This window comes from Tetrao urogallus (genome assembly GCF_951394365.1).
Source record: "Tetrao urogallus genome assembly, chromosome: 8".
Classification (NCBI taxonomy): Eukaryota; Metazoa; Chordata; class Aves; order Galliformes; family Phasianidae; genus Tetrao; species Tetrao urogallus.
This window is the reverse complement of record NC_136821.1, coordinates 13158874-13165968: the sequence shown is the minus strand read 5'-3', so window position 1 is coordinate 13165968 and position 7095 is coordinate 13158874.

Genomic DNA, 7095 nt, shown 5'->3' with positions numbered 1-7095 from the left:
TTCCTAACACCTATCAGCAGAAGTATGAGTTGAAATCAATCAAGTGATTTCTCCAGCACAGGTTGAAGATCTTCGCTGAGCAGGATTGAATCTATCTGTGGTTAAAAACAAGTAATAGGTTTAGGATTTCAGTCTGTGGGATTCTGTAGAGTTTACTTTTTGTAAAGTCCATCATGAGATAGCTGAAAATGGATCGAAGCAATTGGGTTTCAATCTGTTTTGAATGAGAGGAGAAAAAGCAGGAAAAAGGTGCAAATAGCGTTAATACAGTTGTCTTTGTTGATAATAAAGAAAATTAATCTTTTTGTATCTTGTTTCCATGATGGTGTTATAACCATGGAATGATTCCCCTGAATAATCATATTAAAAAAGCCATCTAATACCTTACATAGAATCATTATTTAATTGCTGTAAAGAGCTTTGAAGCACTGCGTGACAGTTTGAAGAATATTTCTGGGCTCAGTTTATGAACTCTTTGATAGTGGGAAATTACTATGTAAATCCCCCTTCTTCTGTAAAAGAATGTAGGGCTTCTCTTTTTTCTTTCATATTCCTCCCTGTTGAGCCAAAACTGTAGAGAAAGAATAGAGCTACTACAAGACTTGTAGAGAGAATGCTGAAAGTCATCCATTAAAATGAAGCTTGCTAGGTAACAAAATACCTCAGTTCAAGATGAACCATTCTTTCAAGTCTGTTCTCTCAAGGGAGGCAGAAGAAACTAGACAGTGAATCAGATACTGAGAAATGTTGAGCACTAAATAAGGCTTGTCAGGGAATGCCCTGACTATGGAGATTAGAGGTTATAAATGTTCTCTCACCAGATATGGTGAGAAGGTCTGAGCAGAGAAGGACAGTCAGAAGAACAGTCATACACTCCTGTTCAGAACTGAGTGGTTTCCTTGATCCCTTGTGGAGAACTAATATCCAAAAAACTCTTATAGCATACCTCATGATGGCTGAAAAGCAAGCAGGTTAAATACACAGAAACACACATTAGTCTTGGAAGAAGTCTGTTTTCTTGTATTAGCTAGAGGAAACAGTTACTGAAGTGTCTGTATGCTTGTACTAATGTGTGTCATCCAACTAGATCAACTCAGAAGAAATAGAATCTGGAAAAGATTTCCTTTATGGTTTAGGAGTCTAAATGAGGCCACTTGGCCATCAGGTCCCATTTAAATGAAGGACTAAATGGAGAAAGTCCAGAAAATGCAATAAAAGTGACAAGAGAAGAACCAGAATTACTTCCTAGTCAGGAAAAAATGGAGGTTAAATGATCATGGGGTCAGCTGAATGAGTTCCTTGATTGTGGAGCGTTATAGGGGCTATAACACGAGTATATTAATTTCTGCTATTACACACCCCCACAAAAGTGGTTTGAAGTCATGTCACAAAATGAATGGGAGAGTTTCTTTTTGCCATGATGCTGAGCTGGCTTCCTCAATCTTTGCAGATTGAGCAGGTCTGTTTTCTTGGTGTGTAAAAACTTCCAAAGGATACTGTCACAGAATCATAGGATCATTTGAGCTTGAAGAAACCCTTAAGTGCATCTCCCCTGCAATGAACAGGGACACCTACAGATAGAAAAGGATGCTCAGAGCACCATTCAGCCTGACCCTGAATATCTCAGCTGCAATATTACCACAATACACTTGGTTTTTGTCAGTACAACAGCCACGTGAAAAATTGCATTCATTCCCATTCAGGTAAAGCTGGAAAAGAGACTAGCATGTGTGTTTCACATAGCATTCTAATATGCCCTGTCCTGCCTTTTGAACATTTACCAGCAATTCTATTTATACTGCAGTCATAGAGGTTGTGCTCTGTTTCTTCTTCTGCTTTTATTTTCCACATGAAATACAGGAAAGAAATTTTCTGAAGCCATTTACTTATTTTCAAATGCACCACTATCTTCCTGCAGAGTGAGAAGTAATGGTTAGAAACTCCAATAGGCTATTATCAAACTGATGCTGAGAATAAAATGTGTTGGATAAAGCTTTGATGGAGTCCTGAAAGCAGCTGTAACTATTTGTAGTTTAGAATTACACCTGCAGATTACCCAGATCTCTGAGTATGTTACAATATATACCTTGACCCCTGCCACTCACTGAGTTGGGCTTCTGTACCAGTAAGCAAGATTTTGCATTGAAAAAACAAGCCTGGCTCTCATTAGAGTCACTACGAATTTGATGAGTCTGGCATTTGGTTTAAAGTCTATATATAAAGAAATTAATGGATTAATCATTGTCCCATTACGCTGGTGGTCCATTGGATGAGGGAAGGAGTACAAAGATCCCTGCAGCGCGACACACATCACATTGTCTAACACATGATCAGCAGGAACAAGCTATAGCTAAAGATCTTGCCCTTATTTTCTTTTTATGGATTTTCTTCTTGGGCTGTTCACTCAAAGCAAACAGCTGCCATGCTCTGGGGCTATCCCTTTCTGCCCTTGCTGGGAGGACAAAACAGTCACACCTTCTACAAAGGAGAGGGAATCATAACATATATGCTTTGTATGTGGTAGTTGCTCCTGAGCCTGAAATTTGTCTTGGGACAGAGCAGAAGGTGTTTGGTACACAGAAACCATTGTGATGGGGAGTCAGAGAGGGGTCTCAAATAGTTTAATCACCCATAAAGAGAGAGAGAGGGACATCACTTATTTGCAGAACATATTTGCCACTGGAGCCACTGCCAGTACTGAGTGGTGCTTGTGGTGACCTGTGTTAGGGTAAGAAGATATTTATTAGAGGTGAGTAAGCAGGACAGGGCCATCCCTTTTCTCACCATATTCCTGCATCCCCATGGCACTCTCAGGGAATAACATAGAGCTGGAAACTCATGTCCTGAGGCTGGAGGGACCACGCCTGTCCTTGGGCAGTGAGGAAGTGGACCCTGAGGAGAGGGAAATGAGCTGTTAAGTTACATGCAACACATTTGATGCTTCTCTTTATATTCCATACCCCAGTGCATTATCCAAAGTAATTTAAGTGTCTCAAGCTCTAGTGCTCCCATCACTTTCCCTGGCATGTTATTTTGCAGGCTAACTCATCTTACTATTTGCATTCTTTTTTTTTTCATGTGAAATTTGTGAACAATTATCCATCCATCCTAATCCTTTGATTTCACTGATTTATTATTATTATTATTTCTTTTTGTTTGTTTGTTTGTTGTTCTGCTACATGATCTCTTTTCCTTCTCATGTCTCCTGCCTCTCTTCCCAGCTCCTCTCCTATTCATTTATATTAACAGGACATGAAGTTGGGAGTTTTCAAAATATTTATTCAAAGGTAGAGTTCACTTGCCTAAAATTAAGTCTTGGTAATATATCCTGACTAGGACATCAATGTAAGTTAGAAAATCACCAATTGTTTGCAACTGGCTTCCTACATTTCTCTATTTACTTTCTTGTTCCTTACCACTTTGGTCATCTATGAAATAGTTTAGAAGTGAATTGAGAAAAAAATTCAGCAGATGTTGAGGCCATCGCTGTGTGACCCACATAAGTACGAGGATGCAAGTCAAACCAATTTGATATTTGGCCAAGAAGCTCTCATCCTTTTTTTGTCTAAAAAGTTATTGTAGATGTCACCATCACACAGTGCAAGTGTATGAATTCAGTCATCAGAGAAGCTACTGTTTTGATAGGATTTAGATGAGAGTTTTAAAGGAAACAAAAATCAACATAGAAGCATGTCTGCTTAGTTTTGGTATGCAGAATTTTAAAAGACTAAAGGAAGCAATCAAAGCAGTTCCTGGAAATTATAGAAATGATGTTGGGCAACAAGGACTGTTGATTTCACTACTGTTGTATGGAAATGAAAAGGCCTATGTGCTACCTGCAACAATTGAACAGATGGGTGTTATCTACAAAACCTAATGGTATACAAACACTTTTTATTTTATTTATTAGAATCCCTCGAAACACATCTTGCAGTGGATTTAAGAGGACGAGCATTTTGGACATATTATAACCTATGGGTTTAATAACTATAAGTTGTTTTCTCTGGCTGATTTAAAATATACTTATTCCATAAGAGTATAGTGGATGGTTTTAATTAACACCTCAACAAAAGCAGTTTTTCAGGTGGGAGGACTGAAATGTGAGCTGACAGAAGGAAATCTTTTCTGTGTTTGTTCTTCTCAGAGAAAATAATTTGTCACTGGAACTCAATGACACTAGACATCACCCATGAGAAGAATTTGATAGGATGAACAGTAATATTTTGACAACTTATAGACCTTCTATTGCAGTGCAGAAAGATGTTAGGATATAAGTCTTCATACTTCGGGGCATAATATCTCTCATTAATGAAATCTTGGCCAGAGTTGTCTCTATATTATTTCAGTTTATATGACTGTCCTAAAAGCTTCCTTTGAGGCTGTTCACCTTTCAGAAATAGGAAGAAAGTATTCCTCTTCTGAGCAAGGTGGCAACTTGCCTTTTGTTTAATCTGCATTTCCTTTGAAGAGATAAGAAATTAAACAGGATTTTTGTGCTGCCACCTAACCTACTCTACAGCCAGTTCTTCAGTATCCATGGGATATACGCATCACAGGTGACACCCCATTGAATACTGGGGATACTGTAAAGATACCCAGAAACAGAATAAACAAATAAGACCGCTCCAGGAAAAAAGGAAAAGGTTAGGGGATGACCTGCAAGGGATGAGCTCTGGGGAGAAGAACCCGGGTGTCCTGGTGGACAACAGGTTGCCCATGAGCCAGCAGTGTGCCCTTGTGGGCCAGTGTTATCCTGGGGTGGATTAAAAAGAGTGTGGCCAGTAGGTCAATGGAGTGATTGTCCCCATCTACTCTGCCCTGGTAAGGCCACATTTAGAATACTGTGTTCAGTTCTAGGCTTCCCTGTTAAAAAAAGACAAGAAGTTGTCCAGTGGAGCACCACAAAGGTGATAAAGGGCCCGGAGCATCTCCCATATGAGGAAAGGCTGAGTAACCTGTGTCTGTTTAGCCTGGGGAAAAGATGACTGAGGTAGGATCAGGTAAATGTTTATAAGTATCTATAGGAGCTGGGAGGCAAATGGATGAGGCCAGGCTCTTTTCAGTGATTCATAGTAATAGGACAAGGAGTAATGGCCTAAAACTTGAACACAGGAAGTTCTATACTTATATGTTCTATACATCATGAAGAAAGCAAGGGATGACTGTGTGATTCTGAGGGTGCATCTCTGGGGAAGAAATAGCAGGAACTAATGTCCAGAACTGAATACCCGAACACATAAATCTCTGTGTAGCATTGATCTGCAAGAAGATCATGGGGTCTGGTCTGTGAGGAACTTTTTCACTCAGGAAAGAAGCTTCCATAGCATAGAAGTTATGAAAGTGTGGCAGCACATCTCCACTTAGATCTGTAATGCTGTGAGACATTTTCATGCTTCTGGAATTATGTCTTGACATAAAATGTTAAACTGCAGGCTACCACACAGACATCTCACTGCTGCATGGATATTAGGAGCAGTTTGTCAGGACTGTGGAGGGCCCAAGGAAAATGTTGAAAAATAAATGCCATGTGGGGTGGGAATGAGTGAGCAGGATGTGGATTACTGAAACAAGAAGGAACACATTTGTTTTTCCATTCTTGCTCAAAATAGAATAGGAAGAAGATTGAGGAACAAGCATTTAAGAAAACAAGCTTCTGTATGTGTAAAAGTTCTGCTTCTTCCTGCATGGATATGCATGTGAGGTTATACTGGCGTATACAGTCAGCACCTGAACAAGATAGGGAATTTTTCCATTGCTCCAGAACAGATATAATAGTTTGGGAAGTTTGTTTGAACAGAGATAAGCCTTCTTGAGATCACAAATCCTAAAGCAGTTTATTGGACCTTTGAACTCTGATCAATGTTAACGTTTTCGTATCAGTTCTTTACATTTCATGCAGACTGACTTACATACTTCTCATCAGAACTTCAACTGAATATGGTAATGCTCTCTCTCTTTGGTTCTCTATTCATTTAGAGTGTCCTGAGAGGGTCATTAATGACCAATGATTGGAAGTTAAGAAATTTTGGGGCATAATCTGGAAGAGTTCACTCCTGTTTACAAGAGAAAGGTTAATAATAGGTATATAAAAAAGCAAGGTTTGTAATGAGAAGTCATGTATTTTTAATAGAATTTTAAAAAACAGGCCAGCATCTGGGCAGTGAAAGCTTTCATTAAGCCTGACTCCTATACCAGTAGGCCAATGGTTACAATAATGTTACTTCTGAAAGAGCCTTTTTATAACAATCACAGTAGTAACTCTCTTCCTGTGTGTTGTATCTGGATAAGAAATAACCTATTCTAAATTTATAGCAGCAGTCTATAGGCTTAATTAGGACTTGTGTTTCATTATCCTGGTCTCTAACATCCACCTGGAGGAAGTTCTTGCCTCCACATAGTGAAGGTTCGGGCTTACAGGCACAGCTTTGTCATTGGATATTGACACCATAATCCTTTTCTGCAGCAGGATAACCTCTATTCATGGCAGGTGAGCCACTTCAGTATCTTAGAAAGGCTGTACATGAGAATTTAAGTAAAGACAGGACAGCACAAGTGAGCCTGTATTTTCATATTAAGCCAACATTTTCTTGAAAGTCCATTTCAAATTTTTGGTAATGCAGAACAGGATGTAAAGGAGTACAGAAGCATAGATTCATGGTCATAACATTTGTAAATATAGAACAAACTGAAAACTGTAATTTTTTAAAGTAGAAACTAGGGATTCTATTGACTGAAATCAGAACTGCTCTCTCTTCTTTCAGCTTGCTTATTTCCAGCTTCCCATCACAGAACAGTTCACTGTTACTCTGGCACTCAGGAGAGTTCTATTACTTCTATGACTTAGTCAATGTAGTTCTTTTCTCATTATGTAAATAATATTAGTGCTTCTCTTGTCTTCCATTTTTAGATGGCAATTCTTTGGGTTTCCCTCCATGAAGCTGAGAATGAAGTGAATCTGACCCTGGTTAGGACATACATTTTCTCCTTTATTGGTTTCTTGCACAAGTACTTTTTCAGAACTTTCCCAAGATTTTTTGTCATGCCCTTTTACTAAAAATGCTGCATTATCACACTGCTTTTATATTAATTTTATAA